This window comes from Notamacropus eugenii, chromosome 6 (genome assembly GCF_028372415.1).
Source record: "Notamacropus eugenii isolate mMacEug1 chromosome 6, mMacEug1.pri_v2, whole genome shotgun sequence".
NCBI lineage: Eukaryota > Metazoa > Chordata > Mammalia > Diprotodontia > Macropodidae > Notamacropus > Notamacropus eugenii.
The window spans coordinates 77,046,571-77,074,417 of record NC_092877.1 but is presented as its reverse complement, the minus strand read 5'-3'; the positions used below and the strand labels follow the sequence as shown (position 1 = coordinate 77,074,417).

At 39.4% G+C, this 27,847-nt stretch overlaps 1 protein-coding gene across 5 annotated transcripts in view; it reads left to right on the top strand.

Moving 5' to 3' along the window:
* Nucleotides 1-27,847, top strand: part of PPARGC1A (PPARG coactivator 1 alpha) — a 779,791-nt gene that overhangs the window by 174,205 nt on the left and 577,739 nt on the right. The window lies entirely within an intron of this gene.

The window sequence follows — 27,847 nt, the reverse complement described above, 5'->3', positions numbered from 1 at the left end:
GTAACCTATGTTGTTACCTTACAGAGGTCTTGTTATCAAGGTAACTCATTTTTGCCAGCCCAAAGGCTGGCATTGCATAGTGTTCCCACTCCTAGGGTGGACCCCATGCCATAGTGTCTAAGTTTCTCTGGTATCATTGTATTGGATAAAAGGCCATATCTTTCTTTCTTATCTATTTGGAACTACTCTAGCAAGGATGGAATATGCTGTTGTATCAGTGCAAATCCTGCTCGAGGGTAGATAGAGCCAGGTAATGATTTATTTTTATTTTTTAATACAGGGATTGAAGCTAAAGGATCAGGGAGGTAAGAGCTATCCCCAAAGTAGGGTGAAAAGGGCAATTATTCCGGGTCTGGTACTTTGGTAGATCTCCTGCTGTTGGCACTGGGCAGTAACCCAAGGAGGTAGCCAGTAGGAGAGAAGGATGTGTCTCCATTAGCTGACCTGATGCTCATACCTATACAGATGGACAGTTAGCTCATCTACTGTCATCAAGGCAAATTGCTTTTTCCTTTATAACCCTCCTCCCCCAACCAGCCTTGCCAGAATGTACATTGGTCATTTGGGTCTTTTCCTCTTTAAGGATTACTTGATTTTAGAGCTTTCCAACACTGAATGGATTAATCTGCATTGTGAAGTAGTGAGATACCCATCACTAGAAGTGTGCAAGTACAGCTATTATATTATAGAGGGGTTTTCTATGTCGCTTGGATATTATAACTAGGTGACCTTTTGAAGGTTCCTTTTAATTCTACAATTTATTTTAACTTTAGTTCTCCTATATATTAAACTGTTTCAGTTGGGGTGGAGAAGGGAAATAAGCTATGTTTAATTCTGGACCCCAACTTCAATCTGTTCCCTCGATCCTTTAATCACTGTTACTAGCATCTAGAATTCCTCAGAAAGAGTAGAAATTAATTTTCCATCCTCCCGTCTTTCTTCTATCCCTCTTTCCTGCTGTCTCTCCCTCTGTCCTTTCTTTCTTTCTCCTTAATTTTCTTCCTTCTTCCTTTCTTTCCCTCCTTGCTTTCTTCTCTTTCTCCTTTCCTTCCCTTACTCCCTCCCTCCCACCCTTCCTTCCTTCCTTCCTTCCTTCCTTTCTTCCTCCCCTCCTTCCTTCCTCCCCTCCTTCCTTCCTTCCTTCCTTCCTTCCTTCCTTCCTTCCTTCCTTCCTTCCTTCCTTCCTTCCTTCCTTCCTTCCTTCTTTCCTTCCTTTCTTCCTTCCTTCTTTCTTTCCTTTCTTTTTTCTTTCCTTCCCTCCTTCCCTCCCATCCTTCCATGCTAAGGTAAGGAACACAAACTTTATTTCTCAGCAATGAGGAGCCCTTGATGGTTTAAAAAAGTGGAGGGCATACACACATAGGTGTGCATTTTATTCCCAAGCTTTCCTGGTATGATAGGTAAGGTAAATATCATTATAACTTTTTTCCTATATGGGAAAATCAAGGCCCAGAGAGCTTAAATGAATGGATAGAATCTCCCTGTTAGTAACTGGCAGAGGTCCCACTAGTACCTATGTTTCCTGACTGCCAGCCACAGGCTCTTGCTGCTAGACCCTCTTGATATAGTTCATATTTATAATGACTCAAACTTATATCACCTGTGCTAGGATTGGTAAAACCATTTTTACAGAAACTGAGGCTCAGACAGAAATGACTTGTCTTCATTCATACAGTATCATCCCAGGCTGGAGACTGGGGGGACCTACAGCCTTGAGGACATGTGTGGCCTTCTAGATCCTCAAGTGCAGCCCTTTGGTTGAACCCAAATTTCCCAGGACAAACCCCCTTAATGAAAGGATTTGTTCTGTAAAACTTGGACTTGGTCAAAAGGCCATATCCAAGGATCTAGAAGGCTACACGTAGCCTCAAGGCTGAAGGTTCCCCACCCCTGGAATCCAAGTCTTTTGACTTCAAGTCCAGAACTCAATCTATTACATCATCTAATGTAGATGTTCTTTACCCAGTATCCATGGATTCCATGGCAGGGTGATAGACATGGATAGATTCCAAGGGATCCATGAACATGGATGAGAAAAATATTTTAATAACCATTTGAATAGAACTGGTTTACTGTGTAATTATATACATATATGATGTACTGTATATACGTGTATATGCACATATAAATATATATGTACACACATGCATATGGATGTATATATTACATATGTGTACACATACAAACACACATACACACATATATGTGAGCATTTACATGCATTATTCTGAGGAAAGGTCCATAGGCTTCACAAGTCTGTCATGCCTTAGCAAAGATGAAGAACTCCTGATCTAATGGATCTGCATTGCTGCTGGGAATGCCCCCACCTTTGGGATTAGGGAGCCAGTTGAATGAATATTTGAGCATGTCTAAGATTTTAAAATATCTGAAAGGGAAAATTCAAGGCCAATTCCAGTGGAAGCTTATAGGGAATGTGTAAGCTAACAGTAGTATTACTATGGTTGATCTTATGCTTAAATCCATAGCTATTTCATCAATCGCCTCCTGATCGAGCTCTCTGGAGGTCAGTCATATGGTTCCTTTCCTTTCCTCCTTAGTCTCAGTTTCTTTCTTCAAAAGTGATAACATTTTTAATAATTTAAAAAATTAGAAAACAATCATGACAGGTATATATGGAAGAAAAATAATTCAAAGTAGGATTAGTCACTTAGGAATGAGCCATTAAGGAGACTGCTAGGAAAAATTAAAGGTTTCCTGTGGCAGATTTTACATTCCCTCACTGGAAGTAAGAGAGGTATGCAGGTTTCCTTAATAGAGTCAAGTTATGTCAACTTGGTTGGGTTGCTGTATTATCTGGCCTCAGGTTTTCCAGCTAATTGTCTCAGAAATATCTAGAGTGCTTATACAGAGACCTTTCTAAAACAGATAAGGGTTTGCCTGCTGATGAGGCATGATAGACAGGGTCCCATAAAACTTGAGAACTAAGTGACATATTTTTGGCTCATCATCAAAAAAACAAAAAAAAATTAGAACAATATGGGCTTCTGGAGAAAACAAGATACGACAAAGTAAAAAGTGAAACCAAGAAGAAAGGTATTTGTGTTATTGGCAAACAGATTTCTTTCTGTGGAAAATATCTAATGAGTCATTAGCAACATGTCACAGTGGCACCAGCTGAGTGAAAATATGGGCCAGAGACAAGTATGGGAGGTGGAGAGATGGTGAATTCATGATGCTAATACTGAGTGACCTACATGAAGGCAGAACATCACATATGTCATCCATATATCCATATATCCTGCTTTTTATTTTGTATTTGGAGTAATGTGCCCATAGGCTTGGGCTGTAAAATACAGGATGTTGATAGTCCAATTATTTAGTGTGATGTAAAGGATAAAAAGTCATCCTTGGACTTAGGAAGTTCTTTAAGTCATTCCAGTCATGTCTGACTCTTTGTTTTTTTTTGTTTTTTTTTTTAGTTTTAAGAATTTTATTCGCTGTACAGTATGGTACTGTGGATTTCATGTGTTATAAAAAGTGAATATATTTTTTTAAATTAATTTTTAACATTTATTTTCACACAATTTTGGGTTACAAATTTTCTCCCCTTTTATCCCCTCCCCTCCCCAAACCCAAGCTTTCTAATTGCCCCTGTGACCTATCTGCTCTCTCCTCTATCCTCCCTCCCTGCCCTTGTCTCCGTCTTCTCTTTTGTCCTGTAGGACCGGATAGCTTTCTTGAACCCTTAACCTGTATTTCTTGTTACCCAGTGGTAAGAACATTACATTTGGTCCTAACACTTTGAGTTCCAACCTCCTTAGCTCCCTCCCTCTCCACCCCTTCCCCTTGAAAGACAGGCAATTCAATATAGGCCATATCTGTTTAGTTTTGCAAATGATTTCCATACTAGTTGTGTTGTATAGGACTAACTATATTTCCCTCCATCCTATCCTGTCCGCCTTTACTTCTATTTTCTTATGGTCCTTTCCCTCCCCATGAGTGTTGACCTCAGATTGCATTCTCCTCCCCATGCTCTCCCCTCCATCCTCCCCCCCACCCTGCTTGTGCCCCTGTCCCCCACTCTCCTGTATTATGAGATAGGTTTTCCTATCAAAATGAGTGTGCATTATATTCTTTCCTTTAGTGGAATGTGATGAGAGAAGACCTCATGTTTTTCTCTTGCCTCCCCTCTTTATCCCACCACTAATAAGTCTTTTGCTTGCCTCTTTTATGAGAGATAATTTGCCCCATATAACTTCTCCCTTTCTCCTCCCAATATTTCTCTCTCACTGCTTGATTTCATTTTTTTTTTTAATATATGATCCCATCCTCTTCAATTCACTCTGTGCACTCTGTCTCTATGTATGTGTGCATGTGTGCATGTGTGTGTGTGTGTACTCCCACCCAGTGCCCAGATACTGAAATGTTTCAAGAGTTATAAATATTGTCTTTCCATGTAGGAATGTAAACAGTTCAACTTTAGTAAGTCCCTTATGATTTCTCTTTGCTGTTCACCTTTTCATGGTTCTCTTCATTCTTGTGTTAGAAAGTCAAATTTTCTTTCCAGCTCTGGTCTTTTCATCAGGAAAATTTGAAAGTCTTCTATTTCATTGAAAGACCATTTTTAATCCTGAAGTATTATACTCAGTTTTTCTGGGTAGGTGATTCTTGGCTTCAGTCCTAGTTCCTTTGACTTCTGGAATATCCTATTCCATTCCCTTCTATCCCTCAACGTAGAGGGTGCCAGATCTTGTGCTATCCTGATTGTATTTCCACAATACTTGAATTGTTTCTTTCTAGCTGCTTGCAATATTTTCTCTTTCACCTGGGAATTCTGGAATTTGGCCACAATGCTCCTAGGAGTTTCTCTTTTTGGATCTCTTTCATGCGGTGTTCTGTGGATTCCTTGAATATTTATTTTGCCTTCTGGTTCTAGAATCTCAGGGCAGTTTTCCTTGATAATTTCATGGAAGATAATGTCTAGGCTCTTCTTTTGATCATGGTTTTCAGGTAGTCCCAGAATTTTTACATTGTCTCTCCTGATTCTATTTTCCAGGTCAGTTGTTTTTCCAATAAGATATTTCACATTATCTTCCATTTTTCGAATCTGCGCGGTATGTTCTGAGATATCTGTCTTTCTCGAAAAGTCCTTAGAGTCCATCCATACCATTCCAGTTTTGAAAGGTCTATTTTCTTCAGTGAGCTTTTGAATCTCCTTTTCCATTTGGTTAATTCTGCTTTTGAAAGCATTCTTCTCCTCATTGGCCCCTTGCACCTCCCTTGCCAGCTGAGTTAGGCTAGTTCTCAAGGTGCCAATTTCTTCAAGATTTTTTTGGTTCTCCTTTAGCAGGGAGCTGATCTGCTTTTCATGCTTCTCCCTCATCCCTCTCATTTCCCTTCCCAGTCTTTCCTCCACCTCTCTAACTTGATTTTCAAAATTCCTCTTGAGCTCTTCCATGGCCCGAGCCCATTGGGTGGGCTGGGAAACAGAATCCTCGATTTCTGTGTCTTTGCCTGATGGCAAGCATTGTTCCTCCCCATCAGAAAGGAAGGGAGGAAGTGTCTTTTCTCCGATAAAGTACCCTTCAATAGTTTTATTTCTTTTCCCTTTTCTTGGCATTTTCTCCAACCAGTGGCCTGACCTCTGAATGTTCTCCTCACACCCACCTCCCCTCCTCGTCCTCCCAGCCAGCGTTTGGGGACTGAGATTCAAATGCTGTTTCCCGCCTTAGGATTTTTGGCGGGGGCAGGGCTGCTATTCAGTGTGAGAATTAAGTTCAGGTGGTCAGGGGCAGGGCCGCCTCTCAGGCACAGTTCCCTCTGGGGGTTTATGCACAGACCTTCCACAATGGATCCAGGCTCCTGCCCGTTTGGGGAGCCCCCGTCCGCAGCCACCTCTCAGCCCCCACCTCCCGGGGGGGCCCAAGCCATGGGGGCACCCCACTCCCCTCTCAACCTGCCAAAGAGACTCTCTCACCCACCCCCGTCAGTCACCTGTTGGTGGGGGGGCCCGTGCCGCCGCTGAAGATTCCACCTCTGGAGCCCTCTCAGATCTGTGCCTTTCGGATCCGCGGCCGCCACCGCCGCAGGTCCGGGCTGGGCTCCACGTCTGCAGCGCGATGGACCTTTTGCGAGAGGTTTGCAGGTCCCTCTGTGGGTGGGGGGACCCGCGTGGCCCCTGGAGATCCCGTCCCTGTAGCCCTCTCGGATCTCCTCCCCTCAGTGTCGCGGCCACGGCAGGGCCGCACTCCGCTCCCCATCCCAGCGCCCAGTCTGCGGCGCAAAGGACCCCCCGCGAGAGGTCCGCAGGTCTCTCCGGAGCAGAAATCTCCCTTGCTCCAATACTCCGTGGTCTCTGGGTGCAGAATTCGCCCTGGCTTGGTCCCCTCTAGCCGTTCTGTGGTTTGTGGGTTTGGAGCTATGTGTATGTGTGTCTTTCTACTTCGCCATCTTGGCTCCGCCCCCCATGTCTGACTCTTTGTAAACCCATCTGAGGTTTTCTTGGCAAAGATACTGAGTAGTTGGCCATTTCCTTCTCCAGCTCCTTTTACAGATGAGGAAACTGAGGCAAACAGGGTTAAGTGACTTCATCAAAGCCACCCTGCTAATAAGTGTCTGAGTTCAGATTTGAACTCAGGTCTTCCTCACTCCAGGTCTGGCACTCTATCTACTACTATCTACCTAGTTGCCCCTGTACTTAAGGAGACAGCTTCAGATCAAGTCTCTTCTGCTTTTCTCACCAGCTGACTTTGTTACCTTGAACAAATCACTTTAACCTCTTGGTGCCTCCAGGCAAATCTGTTAAGAAAATAAGTCACGAAATTGTTGCTGACATTAATTTTTCAGAGGAAGTTTTTTTCTTGGATGTTCTTTACATCAATAAAATTACAGATATGGACCAAAACACCCCCAATTATACAGTATATTTAAACTTGATGAGAGTCCTTGAGCTATCCTTAGCCTCAGCTTGTTGGTTCTTAGTATCTTTCCTATCTCCCATAGAGGACATCCTACTTCTGAGTCGCCAAGTCTAAGAATGAGACAAAGCATCAGAAATAAGAACCCATGCAGATATGATAATGGTGATGATCTCATAGATATGTGGTCGAATTGAGATGGTAGTTCTGTACTGAGTGCAGTTCATCTACACCTGCCAGTATTCGGACTCTTTCCTATGTCCTCCCTTCAGTTCATCTCAAGGGATCTATCCCCTGTGCTCTCACTCTTTCCTTGCATTCTTTTTATACTTTGTCGATAGCACTGACTTTTGCAGGCTGTCTGTGTTTTTTGTTCCTTCATGGTGTAAAAACATTCCTACTCCTTACATCACAGGATTGTTGTAGAAAAGGGCTTTATTATTTGCAGAGCTCTTCATGACAATCTTGTGATGTAGGGAGTGGGAATGTTTTTATTCTAAAAATGGGCAAACTGAGGCTTATAGAAACCAAATGATTCATTCATTATCACACAGCTAGTAAGTGTCTGTGCCAGGATACTAAGCCAAGTCCATTGTGCTTTGCCTAGGAATTCATGACAGATGCATTCAATAGATGTTGGCCATGAGGCCATGATGGTTTTTGAGGCAACTAGGTGATGCAGTGGATAGAATGCTGGGTCTGGGGTCAGGTAGACCTGACTTCAACCTCATATGCTTACTAACTGTGTGGCTGTGGGTAAGTTACAACCTCTGCTTGCCCCAATTTCCTCATCTGTAAAGTGGACAGGATAACTACACCTATTTCACAGAAGGGTTGTGACATTCAGATGAGATAGTATTTGTAAAATGCCTTACCAGCCTGAAAGCACTATAAACATGCTAACAATTATTATTTATGTTGAATGCTATTTTTTCATTCTCTTCTACATAATCATAATTCTGTTATTTTCAGTTAGGGTAAAAGAAAAACAGTGGAGATTCTGGAGAATAGGGGCAGAGAACGAGAAGGAAGATGCAGCTTTTATCCATTGCATGGCTTGACTTTCCAGGCAAATACCACCATTTCCATCCTTCTGCATCTCCTTCTGGGGAATGGACTTCTTTATTTATCATTTATTTAGAAAGCTTGGAAGTGACTGTGGGTTTAACAAGTAGAATGGGAAGAGAGAGAAAGATGCAGAATTCTATAAGTACAAATTTAATGCAATCTGTGTCAAATTAATTCCTGAAATTATGTTAGTTTTGCTTTATGAGGAGCGATACCTGCATATCAGTTTTGCAAAATAGTAGTCAGCATTATAGAGGAGAGATGCATACCTGTTTTGGAGATAGTGAAAGGCAACCCTGCCTTAAGGCAGGGGGTATGGTCTAGATGACCTCCTTCCAGTTGAATTTGGCTGGGATTCTATAATAATAGTCCTCCCAGAGAAAGGCCAATTAGATCTCCTGCTGTTTTCAAGCACAATGAATTCTTGCTTATCTCTGCCCCAGATATATATACCTTAAAAGTATGGAATATCTAGCATCTATCAGCAGCATACCTTAATTCACTAGCATATTATTAACATCATGTCAGAGGAGAGGTAGGGGAAAGAGAAGAGAAGAGAGAGACACACACACACAAAAACACACACACACAGAGACAGAGAGAGACAGAGACAGAGAGACAGAGACACAGAGAGACAGAGACAGAGAGAGACAGAGAGAGAGAGAGAAACACCTTTCCCTCCCACTGGAACAGTCAGCAGCATTGGAACAGGACATGGGTGGGGGGGACACTCAGTGCCTCAGGGCAGGTGTGACTGAACTACTTTGTCACCATCAGTAAAAGACAGCAATGGAGGGAGACTGATATGAGTGAACCCAGCCTATGAATCAACCCAGAGGAGTCTAGGTGGTTCTGCCTTACCAGGTTTTTTGCATGTATATATGTGTATATTATTATTTTTTTGCCTATAAGACTTAGAGATTGTCAGTGTCGAGGGACACCCTTTCCCCCAGCTCATTTTTCTGCTCCTCCAAACATTCTCCTAATGGTGTCTTTCATCTCACCTACAAGCAGACTCACAAGCGCTAATTCCACTCAGTGGATCTGGGCATATGCTTCCCTCCAAGGAGGTCTTGCATAGTCCTATTGTACTTTGCATGGCATTTTGACAGTTCGCTTCAATGCCTTTCACTCATCTAGACTGAGTTTCTCTTTTATTATTATGGATAAACAAGAGGCTACTGCATTACTTACACTAATGACCATTTTATTGTCCAAGCACTTTAGGAGAGATTAGAGTGTGGTTTTTATCATGGGGAACTGGAAGACCAATTTTCCTATATTGCTAAAGAATGCTATTGAAGCAAGAATAAACAAACCAGCCAGCAGCAAATTCAACTGGACAGTTGATGTGAGCACAATTTTGCCACCATTATTCTCAGCAAAGTCAGTTTGCCTTTATGTCTGTACTATTTCTCCCAGGATCCCTCTGGAACTGGGACATCATAGACTCCTTGTGGATTACCAGTCTTCCTATGAGTGTGTGGAAGGAAGACAAATGGGATTGGTGGAGGGGAGAGTGGTGGGCACAGTATGACTAAGCAAAAATTGGTAGCTGAGAATACCCATCTTAAAATTGAATATTCCAAGTTGTAGCAGAATTCTAGGTCACAGATGAAGAAGTTGTGTAAGCCTGACGCAGTAGCAATGCACAGAGAAGACAAGTGGAAAGCATCCTTGATGTGAAGTCAGAGGACTGAGGTTCTAATCTTAACTAGTTTCTTTCTTGTCTCTATGACCTTGAGTAAGTCATTTTGTCTCTAAGGGCCTCCATTGCTCTTATCTGTAAAATGAGGGGGTTGAACTCAATACCTGGCACATAGTAGGTACTTAATCAAATACTTGTTGACTTGTCTTAGGTGGCCTTCAATTAAATATGTGATTCTATTAAGGTCCAGGAGGGCTAATGAATGGGAGTGGGGTGTTAAGGATGAGGGTCAGGAATCAAGCACTGGGTACTGGGGAAGTAATAGGCTAGACAAACCAGGTGACCAACTTCTCTGTGTTGGGACCATATATGGGGAGGTCTTAAACCCAGTTAATCCTGAATTCTCTTAAGCTGGAGAGTTCCTACTGTTGCTGCCAACCTTGTTAACTTCCACTGAGATCTTGAAATTGCTCTACAGCTGGCTACTGTCTTCAGCAATTCAAGAACAGGAGATTTGCCATCCAGGTGTGTGACAGCTTGTTTCAGGGGCATCAACTTGGGTCTTGTTTTATTTTTTGTTTTTTGATAGTTAAGAGTAAGCTGGAGAAAGGATGTTGATGCAGCAAGCCCTTTTCCAAGGGGATAAAGGTTATCTTCAACTCTTTAATAATAGATAATTTGGGGAATAGAGAGGGCATAGAAATATGGTATATTCGAAAAGCCCTATGGTTTCTCGGGTACTTTCACTTCCATTGTATTATTTGAGCCCCATGACGATCCAGTGTCTTGGGTAGCACAAGTACAATTGGAAGGGAACTCAAAGATCATCTTATATAACCCCCAACTGAACAGAATTTTTTTCTACCTTGTATTTGTCAAGTATTTGCCAATATCCTGAGGCAACTCATTGCACTTTTGGTCACAGGTCTAATTTTTAGGAAGTTCCCTCATGTCGAGATTAAATTTACCCCTTTGTACCTCCCACAACCTTCCATGCCTCTTTCTTTGCAATCCCCTCTCTTTATCATCCTTCTTCTCCTTCTCCCACTCTGGGCAAAGGCCTTCTCCTGGTTTTTCTCTCAGCCAGCTTTCTCCCACAAAAACTGGAAATAGCCATCCAGGTGACTTTGACTTTTTAATCCAGTCCTATGTGAATGCACCTGTTTATGCATGTAAGTACACATATGTACACATGCACATTGAAATTTTTTGGCTCTCTCTCTTTTCTCTACTTTTGCATTATGTGAAATAAACGGATGAGTATCTCTGTTTTCTGCTTTTTAGTTCAGATAGAAAATTGGGTTTTGGTTCCAAGTCTGGCAGTATACCTTTAACAAAATTTCCTGAGGACTTTGGTGTCTGGGGGGAGGGAAGAATGTTATAAAAGTTGGCTGGAATTAGTGACTGTCCTTTTCCTGGGCATTTGATATTTGTATAAATGCACCATTGAAGTCTGCTAAATTTTCATAAAATGTTCCCCCTGCCAACCTGGATGGCTGGGATTGTCTGGTGCTAGCATTTAATTATCCCCTAAGTGTTTTCATATTTATGCTTCCTGTAGCTTTGTGTCCTGAAATGTCTCAGGAATACAATACTTTGTTTCCTTTTCATAACTCCCTTAAGAAACAGAAATTAGTGGAAAATTTTATATTCAGAGAAATAGGTCTTTATTTCTTTTCATAGTTCCTCACATGTATGAAATCACGAGTCTAGACTATGGTGGTGGTGGAAAAATGTAATAGATGAGGCTAGCAACCTGGTCTTGGTGCCAGATTGATCTGTGTTCGGGACCTTCTTTTGACATAAACAGGCTGTGTGATTGTGGGCAAGTCACTTAAGATCTCAGTGGCCTAGACAGCTTACTAAGAATTTCTTATAGGTTAGTAGTTGTTCTCTATTGGCAGAAGGGATTTTCACACAGGGAGTTTCCTCTACCAAAGAAACTGCAAGTCTGAGTCACAAGTGTTTGTGTGTGTGTGTGTGTGATACACAAATTTTGATCTCTTTTGCTAGCATGTGCTTGTAAATACTACTATGAAATGCCATTATGCATGCCAGCATGTGAATGGAACTGTTAAAGACACTTGACGAGGAGGCATCTGTTTGGCCAACAGTTTATGCTGCAGTAGTGCAGAGCTGATAACATTAATAGGAATCATATTTTTTAAGTTGTAAATTTGATGTAAAGCATAGAAGTTGCTATAATTGTGTTATAAAGCAACAATTCCAATTATTAAAAGGTCTTTCTTTTATGTGAGGGATACCAGAATTCTTCCTGCTTGTACCTGCCCCTAACAATTATCATGCATCCTTTAAAATTCTGCTTTATTTTTTCATTTTCATAAGAACTGCATTATGATGTGACATATCTTTTCCAGATATTTTGCTTGAATAAATAAATAGGATATTAAATTCAACTGGGGTATTAGATTATAAATTAGTTCTGTAATAGGCGTCATAATGTTATTTAGATTTTCGGTTTACACAGACCTTGTAGCAACTCCCCAGAGCTATGCTACAGAATTAGAAGTAGATATGAGCTGATGTAAGAAAATTGGTTTTTGTAATATGCTGATGTCAGTAGAGTTTTGCTGTGTGTAAAGATATTTAAATAAGTATTTCTTCTTCCTTTATTGTATGGACTAAAGATTGATAATGATTTCAAAGTACTGATCTGTTGGTGTTGGTGCTGGCCTTACATGACAATAAATGTCTTTTCTCAAATTAAAACAATACTTTATAGATAAACACTAAAGATTCAGGTGGTAGAGAACCCATCTTTTGTCAGCAGATTTGGATACACCTCTTTTGACAGATTAGTAGGTGTGTATAGTATAGGCTTTGGATGAATTTTGGCCAATTTCATCATTTGTTGTATTTTAGGCAGGCACAGGAATAAGTCCTCACCTAAGAACCCACGTATCTGCCTAAGTGACTAGCAAAACAATGGGGTTTCTTCTCTGATTAAGATATGGGATCGAAAGGTGGGGAGGGAATGTGCATGTTTAACGGTTTTGATTAGCTGCATGAATGAGGCTATCAACTCATAAAAACCAGCAACTGTGAAGTTAATTTTTTTTCTTATGTTTGATTTTTCTTGATTCTAAACCTTAAATTACACCTTTTTTGGTGTATGCATGTATGTCTACCATCTCTTTCTTGCAAGATTTTTTAATTGATATCTTTTGTTTGTACATCACATTCATTTCCAAATGTCTCCTTTTTCCTTCCTCCCCAGAAAGTCATTCTTTGAAACTAAAGATAAACTAGAGATGGAGGCAGACAGACAGACAGACAGACAGACACACACACACACACACACACACAGAGAGAGAGAGAGAGAGAGAGAGAGAGACAGAGAGACAGAGAGACAGAGAGACAGAGAGACAGAGAGACAGAGAGATAGAGGACAGAGACAGAGACAGAGAGACAGAGACAGAGAGAGAAAGTACAGCAAACCTAACCAACAATTTAGTCTCAACCATCTATGCCATTGCCATGTTCCACGCTGATAGTCCCTCACCTCTGCATAGAAAGGAGAGAAGTCAGGTGCATTTTCTCCTTTTTCCTTGAGGTCAAGTTTGATTATTTTAATTAGAAAACATTTGTGGGGCTTCTTTTTGGGGAGAGTTTTTGCTACCTTGAAAACCCCAAACTACACCCTCAAACTGAGGCAGACGTTCCAGTAATGGTGACTTTTGGCTGGTAGGTGATGCAACCTGCCAGGGAGGTTGAGTTGCATGAAAGGGGCAGGGGAAGAATTGCTTAAGGAATGAGAAAGGCTCTCCCCCAGTCTGTAGTAGAAAAAATTGCTAAATATAAAAGCAAAGTCAACTCACTTCTGTAGCACGGCTAAAAATATCCCACTGGGATAAACTGTATTCCAAGTTTTCCCAGACTTTCATCTGGATATCAGAAGGTCTGTGCCTGATGGGAATGTTTTTAGATGTCCAAACAGAGGGGGAAAAGGAATTCTATTTTTAAGGTCCGATCAGACTGTGGGATCAGAATAATAATAAAAATGTAACATTGAAATAAACATTCCCCAGCCCATGGAATCATGCCCTCCTCAGAGCATAGATTTAAAACTGGAACAGAATTTAAAGATCATCTTATTGAAATATCTTTGTTTACAGATGTTTCCAAAAACTGAGACCCAAAGAGAGGAAGTGGTTTGCCTGTAGTCACACAAGGCCTCAGTTCCCTCATTTGTAAAATGAAGGGGCAAACTCTCTGACCTCTATCTAAGGTTTTGTCCATTTCTAAATCTGGGGTACTGAGTGGCTAAGTTAAAGCCTGTGACCCCTGCTCTAATGCTGCTTTTCCCACAACCCCTGTCTTCTCTGCCACCCTCTTTGCTGATTCTCCAAGCCTCTCTTAAGTACTGCATTTCATTAAGGGTTCACAAGTCTTGACATGTTTGTAAAGGAAGATACTGCCGAGCATTCATATTCCTTTGCCTTATAACAAACATGTTGTGAATAACCTATATTTGGAATACCATTTGTCAGAGGGATGCCGGCAGAGTTTTAAATGGAACCCAGCTTCTTTTCCAGCCACAGCCTTTTGTTCTTTAAAGCAGAGCCCTGGCCAGCACTTTACACCTTGATGGAAGTTTTTATTGGGAGAAACTGCTCTTCATTCCTCAAGAATGGGAACATTTGCATTAAATGATGCAGGAGATGCTATACTAATTTCATGAGAATTACCCTTTCCAATGAATGTTAGATTAAACACCAAGTAAAATCCCTTCAGAGTGGCTCGAAGATAAATTAGAGCCTGGGCTGCACTTGGGTAGAACTAAATTTTATTCCTTTCCTTTAAAATGGTTTTTAATTGATTTGGCATACTTTTAAAGTTAATAGTGAACACTGTACCTGAGCCTGCATGATCAGTCCTGTGCCTTAGATGTATTACACTCAGAAGCAGCTTCCCTTCACTGAAGGACAATGGCATTAATGAGTAGTCCCTGCTTATTTCACTGATGCTAATGGGGTTCATGGTTTCAGAGAGTTTTCTAATTAGCCATCCAGTCTGTTTGCCTGAATATTTTACCTGAAGCATTTTGGAAACACACACATACAAAACTCCAGGTGCTTATCATCATGCCAGAAGGCTCACATGCAAACAGGCCCTGCAACCAAAGCTTAGGATCGTAGAATTTGGACCTCAGAGATCACCTGATCCACCTCGCTTCTCATTTTGCTGATAAGGGAACTGAGGCCCAGGAAGGTCTGTGAGCTGTCTAGGGTCACACAGTTTATACATCAGAGCAAAAAATTGAACCCAGGCCTTCTGCTTCTGTGTGATTTTCACTAAAATAGGGGAGAAGCCAAAAGACCCAAGCATCTTAAAGGGTAGAAAATAGACAGAGGAAGAAAAAAATATTTCTGGATAAACAAGTTGCCAACTGTCCACTCCCTTAAAAAATTAAAGTGAAAATGTGATTTTGGCAAGATCAGGGGTAGTAGTGGTGGTGAAAATACTTCAGATCCAAGATTTGATTTGTCTGTGTTGTAGAATGACCTGATTCCAGATATATCTTTTCAGGGCAATGTGAGAGAGAGAGAGAGAGAGAGAGAGAGAGAGAGAGAGAGAGAGAGAGAGAGAGAGAGAGAGAGAGAGAGAGATAGAGAGAGAGAGAGAGAGAGAGAGAGAGAGGGAGAGAGAGAATGAGAACTCATTGTGTCTTGCAGCTCGTAGCTGGGGACATTAAAGTTTCATCAGTGGTCACCAGGTTGGGCGTGGGCAAGCAGCAATGAGCAAATTTAGGGAACATGGTTAGAGTTGTAGAGAGAAGTGTGATAAGAGAGAAAAGGAAGAACAGTCTTGAAGTTCATGGGAAAGTGAAAATATAGGAAGTAATTTATTTTTGGCTAAACAAAGAGTAAGAAGAAAGAACTAGAAAAAGAGACCTGGAAGATGGGGGAAAAATGTAGCATTGGTAATCATTTTAGGGGATATGATGCCAACATGGCTAGGAGGTCAAGGGTTACTATGACTTTAAAGCTGGAGAAACAAAAACTACTCAGAGTAGGTAGTTAGGTTGGTAGTTGGCGAGTGTGTGTGTGTGTGTGTGTGTGTGTGTGTGTGTGTGTGTGTGTGTGTGAACTGGAGGAGGGAAGGTTGCGGGTAGAATTAGAACAAATTTTTTTTTTCTTTTTCTTTAGGAATGTTCATCATTAAGCACCCATTTCACTTGAAGTGGAGGAGTAGGATAACCTTTGCAGGGTGGAGTAAAGATAGTGGATTTCCTTACTTGCAGCCATCATAGGTAGAGTTAGGATTAAGTGAGAAGAATTACTGGTTCCCAGAATGCACTTGGATCACTAGAATGCTCCACCCTCTCTTGCTGCTAAGTTGTAATTAAAATTATTATACAGTATAATGATTTCTAATCCATCTCAGAACAAATCACCATCTTATATCTGACATGTTGTTAATGTTTACTACCATAATTACTAATTTGAAATATAAGGCAGCAATTTTTATTAGTATTCAGTTATATATAATTATGTCAAATATGAGATTGTAATTTAAATTGAACTGTATTAGCAATGATCATACAAAGTGATTATATTGTATCTTAGACACCCAGACTATTTTATGTTTTTATAGATCTTTGTCTTCTGACCATCAATAATTATTTTAAAAAACTCACCTGCTTCATATATTGTTTATTACCCTTTCCACTTAAATCAAGGATTCTTAACCATTTTGGGTCATGGACTCCTTTGATAGACTTAAAAGGTATAGATCCCTTCTCAGAATAATGATTTAAAATACATAGAATAAAATGCATTGGATAGAAAGGAAATTGATTTTAGTAGAATACTGTTATCAATTTTCTATCTGTCTATATCTATCATCTATCTATCTATCTATCTATCTCTCTATCTATCATCTAATCTATCTTTAAAAAAGTCAAGTTTAAAGACCTTAAGGTAAGAATTGTTTTTAGAATATCTGAGTTAACATGTTTTAGAATGCCAGGATGCATACAGAACATATTGCCTTGAACTCATTTTTCCAGCCCCTGTGTTTAGGCTGACTAAAAAATTTGTCTGCATTTTTCTTTCCTGAGTGATCATAGACATGTGGAGAGAGGGTACCTCCCCTGTGCAGGGCTAAGTGACTGTGGGGGGCTTTGTTCATTCCATCCTATTAGCTTTGGGACCCTGGAAGCTGGTTTGGTAGAATCATAGAAATGAAAAGTAATCCAGAAGTTTATCTGGCAGCCACTTCAGGGGCAGATGAATATTGAAACTTTTCAGGACAGATGTTGTCTATTCTCACTTGGAAGATCTCCAGTAAGACTTCCGAGCCTTGCTGGCAGTAATAAGTCCCACTACCTTATTACTCGGATGGGCCAAGGGTTTTTTCTTATGTACAACTAAAATATATTTTGTCTGTTTAAAGGCACTTTCCTCTTGTTCGGTTCTCTGCACATAGGAAGAGAACTGAACAAGGATTGATCAAGTATTATTTTTAAAAAATCTCTTTGCATACTTAAAGGTAGCAATAAAGTTACCCTTTGACCCTCTCTGCTCTGGCCAAAGAGCTGTATTTCCCTTAACTCTTCCATATAGAATTTATTTTCCATCCTTTGATCAATTTTGTGACCCTTTTTAAAACTCTCAATTTTTTTGCCTTTTGTCTTAAAAAGTTTAGTGCCTAAAATTGATTCCAATGGTATGATAATAAGGCATTTAAATAGTGTTTTAAGGTTTGCAAAATGCTTTACGTGTGTTATCTCATTTGAACCTCACTACTCAGCATCACAGTCTATGGGATAGATAGTATTCTTCTTCACTTTTTGCAAATTTGGAAAGTGAGGCTGAGAGAAATTAAGTGACTTATCCGGGGTCACAGAGCCAACAAGTTTCTGAGATAAGACTCAAACCCACTGTTTCTTAACCCCAAGTCTAGTACTTTATCCATAGCACTACTTAACTGACCAAATAAAGGTGTGATTTCATTATATGCCAAATATAAGAGAAAAAAATAATTCCTGCCTCTTGTATGCCGTTTTCTTTTTTATTGAAAAAAAAATACTCTTTCCTTTTTTTAAATCACGATCTGTGCTTTCTAATATGTCTGTTCCTTAATTCCCCAGCCATCTCTTGTAATGCAGAATTTAAAAAAGGGAAAAATGTTCAGCAAAGTAAACAAGATATATACCTAATATAAACATAAAATAACCATTTAAGACTGATATTGATACTCTGTCCTATACATAAAATATAGAGAAAACTTCACATGCTCGGGATTCTACATATCAATAAATAGAAATTTCCATATACTTCATGCTTGTAAAAGCTCTTTGAAGTACATCTAGCACCAAGAGATCTAAGAGTCAGGCTCTTAAGTGTCAGTGAAGGATTCTGTGATTTAGGAGTTCTTTAACCTGATTCTAAAATTGATCCCCTAAGAAAAGTTAAATATCACCTGTGTTTGAAGATTGCAAGATGACTACTTAGATAATTCTTATGTAAATACAGATGGTGCCCTTATGGAAATTACATGAAAGCAAGTGGATGCCAATAGAAAGAATATAATACTTTGATTAGATGATATAATGGGGGTACATTATACTATTGGTTTCCTGGACACAGTTTTTTTTAAAAAAAGATTCTCATTAATGGCTTACTTGAATTTGATCAGAGCTATTGGATGAGTTTTGAACTGCATTGCCAAAGGGAATAAATACATACAACATGGAGATCACTGATCCGCCAGATTGACAAAATATTGAACGTTACATGTCCCTATTATTTTGGTTTTTAACAAGCTTTCCTTTTGATCTTTAAAATTTTGATATCAATGTCTCTAATATAAAATTCTCATCATTGATTAGTATTACGAGTCTGAATTGTTATATCCCCCCAACTTTCTTTTACCCTGAATTGTTAAAGTAGAATTATTTGCCAGCAGGTAAAAACATAACACTACTCCTGAAACAGAAACACTAAGATGTTATTTAATATGTAATCCAATTCTACAAATGTTAATATTAAGTTCATGCTATATAGAAGGCATTCTGCTGAGAATTGGGGATACAAAGACAAAAGTGAAACGTATCTGTCCTCAAGGAACTTATATCCTATTCATGGTTATATAAAAATTATCTCTTCAGCCCTTCCCTCCCTTCTATTTCCCTTCCCATAATTTGTTTAAATAGCGTGGACTTTTAAAAAAGATGGTAGAGAAATATATTATCATGGCACCACTGCCTAGAAGACATTTGAATATTATCATTAAATTGAAGTTTTTTACCTCTCTGTTTGTTGGTATGCATTATGTTGGGAAATGTTGCCCAACCTTTTAAAAAATGAGATTTGAATAATCGAGTAATCAGTGTAATATATTCTGTTATGGCAGTAATCAAGTCTTCCAACCTTGGGCTAAGATCTGTTCTTTGGGGAAAAAAACGGGGGCTGATTAATGTTGTTTTAGGTATTTACAGTAGAATGATGCACCTTGGCTAGTTGAACTTTTTGGATGCTTAGAAAAGAGAACACTTGAAAAATCTGAAGTAGATCTTTCTAAAAATATTCAAATTTTACCATGTTATTTTTCCAAACAAACACTATGTGCATATTAAAGTTATTTAATTTAGATTATGAAGCTTTCATAGTTTCTCCACCATTTGTTTGGCAAATGAATAGTCATGGAGTTCAGTGAGATAATTAACTTTCATTCAGGGTCAGAGGTGAAGAGGTAAAAAAGGAGGAGAGGAGGGAGAGAAGAATCAGCATTTGGAGGGCACATTCCAAGTGGTGAGAATGTCACCCTGAGGCAAATCATTTGATTGACTTGAGTCACTTTGGATCTCAATTTCCTCATCTGTAGAGTGAGAAGGGTAGACTAGATGATCCCTGAGCCAGTTCTTAATCGATGATCCGAGGTCCATCTTGTGAGCTGTCAACAATTGGAAAATCACTGCATTTTGTTCCATCCTTTCGTAACTTGGTTCATTTTGTAGATGGGAGGATTTTGCTACTTGGAGGGGTTCATTTCAGTACCAAGGACAATAGCTGGCAGCCCCACAAAGTGCCATGACCACCCCTTTCAGTTAAGCCTCATATTATTTAAGACATCCATTTCAAAAATAACTCCTGTATCCATGGTTATGTGCTCTATTGAATTTGAGGGACTTTACTACTGTAAATCCCATTAATGCAGGTGCCCTTGCACAAAGCCTTTTGTATTGACTTGGGTCAACTTAATCTGTGGGCTTGTGGGTCCCCCCTCCCACTTTTGGTCTTTCAACAACTACGTTTCTTTTTTCCTCTACTTTTTTTCTTTTTAAAGATAATGCAGAGCGCTTCATTTAGATTCTTTCTGTGAATGAGTTGACATTTGAGTATAACTATTTCTTCCCTGGTTTTCTCAACTCTTCATTCAGTTCAATCAATTAAAATGCATTGAGTGCCTCTTCTGTGAATGGCGTCATATCATGAGATGTTGGAGCTTCAGAAATCAATAAGAATTTTTCATCTTAGGTGGGGGAATGAAAGGGGTACTAAGACACAAAAAAATGGAATGCAAAATAAACATGAATATTGTTAAGAAGATCAGAGTTCAAAAGATGGAGGGCTCACTTCATGGGATCACAGGGTCACAAAATTTGAATTGGAAGGCATCTTATTGGTAGGTGAGGCCAACCCTGTCATTTTGTTGTTAAGAAACAGAATCAGTGCCAGAGAGATTCAAAGACTTGCCCAAAGTCACACAGGCAACAAATGTTTGAAGCAGATTTCAAACCCAGATCTTTTTAGCTCCAAATTCAGTGCTTTATTCATTACATGAGGAAGGCCCTTTAAGCTGGGCCTTTGTGATGAGCATGATTTCAGTAACATCCACTAATAGTGAAGGCATGTGTGTCCTGGACTTAATACCATATTCTGCAGAAGTAATAAACAGTTATTAAATGCACAAATAAATTAATGTATTATTCAAAACCATCTTGGATTTATAAACCATAGTTTAGAGATGATTATTCACTTTTTGAAAGGACTTTCTGCACTATGATTTTAAATGGCAAAATTTCCCTTGGGCAAGCAAATTTGGAATTGGTTTTCAAAAATATGATTACCACCAATATTTTTAGGTACCCTTCCAGAGTGTCAAATGTGCTTGACCCATACAGGTGAAGTAGCATCAGGAATTTGACGATATTAAATCTTTAAAAAAAATTTTTTTTTGGCTCCACATATTGGCACTGACTGGCTTGTAGTTGGGCCTATATTAGCTGGGCAGAAATATGAAAATATGCTTCATTACAGTTTTTCAGTGAAAGTCTTTATGTCATGTCTAAATTAAATCACATTCTTTCCCCCTCTCGTAAGTAGAAGATATTTCCCTTGCCTTAACTGGATATAGTGGCACCCTGGGCCTGATGTCAGGAAGATCTTGAGGTCAAATCTAGTCTCAGACCCTGGGCAAGTCACTTAACCTCTATCTGCCTCTGTTTTCTCTTCTGTAAAATGGGAGTTTTAAAAAACCTATCTTGCAGGGTTGTTTTGAGGTTACAAAGAGAAAAAAGTTTGTAAAAAGTACTTAACAAAGTACCTGTCACATAGTAGGTACTATATAAATTCTTATTCCCTTGCCTCTTCCTTAGGCACTCTAAATTTCAGTTTTGTCTTTTTTCAAGGACAGAAGGACTGATCACCTCCTTTCTCTCCAATGTAGCAGCATCTTATGCTCTTTATCTTTTATCTTCACAGGTGCTCACTAGACTTCATTAGTTATACCACACTCCCGATTGAAACTGGTGGCTGTTGTGCAAATACAGACACAAAATTATGCTCACATGAAGTCTCTTCACTATTTTTTTAAGTTGGCAAAAATCTTCACATGAGAATAGCTGAAAATTCACTCTGTGCCATATAAGTAATGATAATCCATATTTCTGCATGGTTTTTACAGTTTATAACTTTGTAAAATTGGTAATCCTAAAGCATTGTTACTCCCATTTTACAGATGAGAAAGCCAGAGCATATACTAGGTTTGTCATAACTACCTGTGGAATCATGGATAAGTCATGTTACTTCTGTAGCCCTAGGTTTCTTCACTGGTAAAATGAGGAGGTTGAACTAGATAATCTTTAGGGTCCCTTCTACAAAGTAGTAAGTAGTAGAACAAAGATTCTTCTGACCATAAATCCAATACTCTTGTCAATATATTTAAATATCTCACTTTTAGATGCCCCTTCTAAGTTTCCCCCACCCATCCCACCAGCAGCACCAGCACCAACACCAGCACAATTACAACTACTACTACTTACTACTACTACTACTACTACTACTACTACTACTACTACTGCTGCTGCTGCTGCTGCTGCTGCTGCTGCTGCTGCTGCTGCTGCTGCTGCTGCTGCTACTACTACTACTACTACTACTACTACTACTACTAATCTGCTTTTCTCTGTGGGGAGTTGTTCAATAGAGGAAGCCAACATTCTCTGTTATTCTCCGACTGGAATCATTCTTCCTGGGGAAGGGTATAAGTAGCTTGCTTTCAAAGTGTGTTTGTGAGGATGTTTTTGTGTATGGAGGTATTATACACCCAGAAAGTCAATAATAATAGTATATGCTATAACTTAAAATTCAGAAAGAATTATTGGGTGTTACATGCTATTCAAATAGAAGTTCCAAATAACTCGATTCACCATCTGAAAGCAAGACAGCTTTTCTGAACTTACAGTAAGACATTTGATCCCAGTTTTCAGGAAAGGAAAAGGTTTGAAAAATTGGTTTGCTCTAGATTTATGACCTGAAGAAGTATATCAATTTAGATTGATATACTTCTGTTGCTCCTTAGACGTTTTTCAGCCATGTTTGACTTTTTATGAGCCCTTTGGAGGTTTTCTTGACAAAGATAGTAGAATTGTTTTGCTATTTCTTTCTCTAGCTCATTTTTACATTTGAAGAAACTGAGGCAAACAAGGTTAAGTGATTTCCTCAGGGTCATACAGCTAAGACACTTTCTGAGGTTGGATTTGAACTCAGGAAGATGATTCCTCCTGACTCTAGACCTGGCACTCTATACCTACTGTGCCACCTAGCCATCCTATTGATATACAGAATGTGCCAACTGTGTAGTTAGACGTATGTAAAACATTTCCACTCATGTGAAATGTGTGGGCAGAGGCTTTGTGATCTATCCAAGCCAGAGGAAAGGTAATAATAATAAAAAAAAAGACATCTTGAGCAGGTTGGATGGAGTGAGTGAGGTCACCTCTTCCTCCCCAGGTCCATTAGAAATGAGCACACAACCCAGCTGGAATGCAGAACAGTGTTGAAAGGCATTTTGCCAAAATGTTTTTAGACAGAATGGTAGAGATTAAAGCACTTCAGGCCCTGATTGGATTACCATAGCACCAGAAGCACTTTAATCTTGGCTGCTGCTGCTGGGGGGAGGATGATGCAGGGGGGTAAGCCAGTGATTGAGCCATGTGTGGAGAGCCCTTGCAGAAGGAGCAGACAGACGACTACACTTAGCTGCTTAATCTTCCAGCCTTGTGGTTGGCATAGAGAAATATTTAACCGCTGCAACAGAAATAAAGTAATAGATTCCCAAGTATTGGTCTGTTGATAACTTCTCCTTAATTTGAATTCTGTTGTATAAAACCTTTGTCAAAACAGGCTTTTAGTGAACTCAGCTCACTGGAAGCAGATTGTGCATCAGTGGCTGGGTGTAATTCAATGGATAAACAGGGGGTTAAACAAAGGATAAACTTTGATCATACATAGACAGGCAAGGCAGAAAGGGAACAGAGGAAATATAGAAAGCTAGATAGAACCCTTTAATAACTGCAAGGAGAAATTGCAAAGACATTGGAGGGACAAAAAGCATAGAGGAAACAAAGAACCACAGAAAGACTGGAATCCACATAAATGGTGATTATCCAGTTATATCATCTTCCACAGTTTACTGTCAGACTGATTTTTATTTTAAAGGCCCTATCCCTGAGGGAATTTATTTTCCCAAGCCTTACATAACAAAGCCAATCATGCTATTTCATGACTAATCAAATCCAGCATAAATGTGAAAATTCCCAGGATTCTCTTCCAATTTGCGGGTAAAAAGATCTGAAGATAACTGGTGCTACCTTTAACTGCTCCATCCCAAGAGGAGTCAGAAGAATTTTCAAGAGGAATTTTAAGGTGGAGAGACAGGGAAGTTGGTTGATAGGCAGGGACTAGGCATATATAGGAAAGGAGCAGTGGAAGGCTTTGAAGGTGAACTTTAAGCTGAGGAGGAGGGAACCCAGGGCAGTGGTTCAAGAATGTATGAGATTTGGTGAGAGATATAGTGGAGACAGACTCAACTCACTTTGGGCCTTTAGATGAAAGAAGTAAGGAAGTAGGAGGCTAGGCGTTGGAGAGATTTTTGAACCCAGCTTCCCTGGTTCCTAAGCCTAACATGCTCTCCAACTAGATACTGTTCAGAAAGGAGTAGGAGTAGAAGCAATTGGCAAGGACGAGGGCTCAGTTATTTTGAGTAGGAATATTGGTGACTTTCAATAAGTAAATGGCCTGCGCATGTTAAAATGTGTTCTCACAAATAAATGGAAAAAGTTATTGGGAGAATGCCAAGGTGGAATTTCATCCTAGCTAAGCTAGCTAACAGATAAAGATCGTCTATAGAACCAAACCGGTGGGGAATGACATTTTAAAGATTTTTGTCAGGTAGGCAATTTAAAAATAAACTTGATTTCAATATGTACTATTATGCACTAGGATTTGAGTGATATACCTAGGCAAAAAATGCCTGATTTTGGAAATATATTTTAAGAAATATAGATTATTCCTAAAGAAGAACCATCTATATAAATCTGCATATGTTAATGTGACAGCAGCCCCTAACTAAGCTATTGAAAACATTCCACTCTTCTGCTCTCCAGAATTAACATCCTAACCTATGTCAGTGACTCACCATTATCCTAATATCTGTTTTTGGATTCTGTCCAGTCCCATTAGCTATCCCCATGTTGATTGCTCTGTTACTTGTGAATGTTAATTGCTTCCAAACCTCACGGGAAGTTCAAATGCTTGGGGGGGAATATTCTGACTGGTAAAGCTGTTGGTTTTATTAACATGCAGGTAAACAAGAAATCTGTTTAGAAATTTGACTAAAGTGTTTGTGACCAGCCAGAGAAGAGATAAATGGCTGATCTTGCATCTTTCTTTGAGTGTCTGTCACATGTTAGTAATGAGAAAGTAGGAATAAAGATGCTGGAATATTCACTATGGCCTGACCTAAGTCACTGTGCCTGAAGAAGTTTGAGGCTGATATCTTACTCTTAGGTATTTTTGTCTGCTTGACATGAAGTTGTGACTTGCCTACCTGTAAGATGAGTTCCTGTGTATAAAGGACCATTAATAAAAATGACATCAAAATGCGAGTACCAGTTGACAGATCCTTGATAGGCTAATTATTCCTGAAATATTAGAACTGGAAGAGTTCTGATGATGTCATTTAGTTTATTCTACTCATTTTGACCGGTGAGGAAATTGAGACCTGGGGAAACCATCTTTTGTCTGAGGTCACACAGGAAATTAATAGGAGAGTTGGAGCTGAAGCCCAGATCTCCTCAGTCCCAGGCTAGTGCCACTATAGAAGAGGAAGGAATGATAGGATCATAGATTTAGATCTAAAAGAGACATTCAAGATCATCAATCAAATTGCCTCATTTTGCGGATGAGTAAACTGAGGTCCAGTTAAGTGATTTGCTGAGGGCCCCGCCACTAAGTGTCTGAGACAGGATTTGAACTCAAACCTTCTAGCCTTCAGGTCCAGTGTTCTTAATATTCCATCAGCTCCCAACAAGATCTTATTGTACTTATTAAAAATTTATTAAAATTTTTATTTATTATTATAAATATAAAAATAAATTATATATGTGTATTTATTAAATTTAAATTAATATTAATTAGTTCAAATTAATATTAAATGAAAATATTAAAATTAAATAAATATTTATTTATTAATAAAAATTTATTTAAAATGGATTGTAAACTTTTTTTGGGAGGGGAATCATAAATATGTATCTTATCTTATGTAGATACTTTATGTACTAATAATAATACCACATGTTTATGCTTTAAGTTACATAAACTTGGTAGTACAGGACATAGATCCCTGGACTCGGGGTCAGGAAGAGCTTAGTTCAAATCCTGCCTCATATACTTACTAGCTGTGTGATTCTGGACAAGTCCTCCAACCTCTATTTGCCTCAGTTTCCTTATCTATAAAATGGGAATAATAATAGCACTTATCTCTCAGGGTGGTTGTGAAGATCAGATTAGATAACAACAGGTAATTGCTTTGCACACTTTCAAGCGCTGTATAACTACAAGTTGTTACTGTCACAACAACTCTGTGGCATAGGCTATGAAAGTATAGTCTTATAAATCTTACAAACATGAACATTTGTCTCAGAAAGGAGAAGTGACATCCACAGTTACCCAGCCAATAACAGCAGACTGGGCACTCTCCTCTGTATGTGCACTGCTCTCTGGCTCCTTGGGGACTAGCTTTATTTTTTCTGTTTAGACTTTCCCCAAGACTGACCTGGCTTATAACACCATTGCTTTACGGCCTTGTTTCCTCCCATGGTGAGACTAGATACTAATGAATGAATCTAATAAACTAATTAGTGCTATTATGTGACCTACTTCATACCTGACTCCCCTCCCCCTCTAATCCAATTAGAATACATATGCACTGTCCACCACCACCCTTCATCCCCCAACCCTAAGGAACAACTCTGTTAGTTCTAATTTCAGGAGGCCTTGGAGAGAGTGGGAAAGTGATTTGGGGGCAGTCAATCAACCAACGAATCTTTATCAAGCACCTGCTATTTGCCCAACCGTTATGTTTGGTGCTGAGGATACAGTACAAAGAAAGAAATAATCCTGACTCACAATGGTTTCACATTCAAACGGTGGGGAGGGGCGGGAGAGGAGGAGAATACTTGCATATAAATAAATGGATAGACATACAGATTCAAATAGCATTAGGGCAAGGTGACTAACCTTTCAATCCTCCTGAGTTCCCCAAGATAAACTAGGAAAAGGACCAGCTTCTGCCCTCCCTAGTTTTGGAGAAGTCCTCAAGGCAGCCCCGAAATGCCCAGATCAGCTGGGCTAGCCTGAGACGAAATATTCCAACGCTGGATTCAGAACAGCTTTTGTAACAAAACGACAAGACCAGTAACCAGTACAATTAGGGCAGCTAGGTAGAGCAGGGGATGGAGTGGTAGGCTTAAAATCAGAAAGACCTGAGTTAAAATCTGACTTCAGATACTTAACTAGCTGTGTGACCCTGGACAAGTCACTTAACCCCGATTGCCTCAGTTTCCTCATCTGTAAAATGAGCTGGAGAAAGAAATGGTAAACCACTCCAGTATCTTTGCCAAGAACTGTCCAAACGGGGTCACAAAGAGTTGGATACCACTGAAAAAGAATAAGAAAATCAGTATAATACTTTGTATTGCTTTGTAACCCTTATAGCAATCTTACACAACAGCTTGAACTTCAGACAGATTCGCTCAACATTTTTTTTTTTTTTGAGTGGGTGAATGAGCAAATGAAATTCTTTTCTGGGGGAAGGAGAAAGGGAGATGTGTTTGTGATGAAAGACGTGTATGTGGTATCCTGTCCTTATGAATGGATTCTGGTTAATTATTTGAGATAGATTCCCTTTAAAGCACTCTGACTTCTTTGAAGTTAAAAAATAAGTAAACTCAAACCCTGAAAATTATTGTCATTATATGCTGAAATATGTAATCGAAGTACATGACAAATAATAATTTCAAGCCAGGTTTCATGTGAAGGGTTATATTCTGCCTATTAAATTTTCATCCAAGTTTTCAACTGAGTATAGAATGTTCTTTTCAAATTTTTCTCTCCTATTTGATCAGTTGTAGCTTTTCTTTTCACAATGTTATTATTTCAGGGTTTTTTTCCTTCTTAATGCCACAACAATTTCCCCTTGACCTCCCTCATTGATAACTTTGTGAATTCCAACCATTAGAGCTATTCCTTGGAGATGGGGCGGGACACGTGCATTCTAATTGGATCAAGGTATTATCTAGGAGAGAGGGTTTGAACTAGGTCACACTGTATCACTGACTAGCATGGTAGTATCTTTCATTTGTAGCCATTCTCACCAAACTAGAATGATAGATAACCAGTTACACACCAGGTTAGTTCTGAGGAGGACCTGAATAGGAAAAATG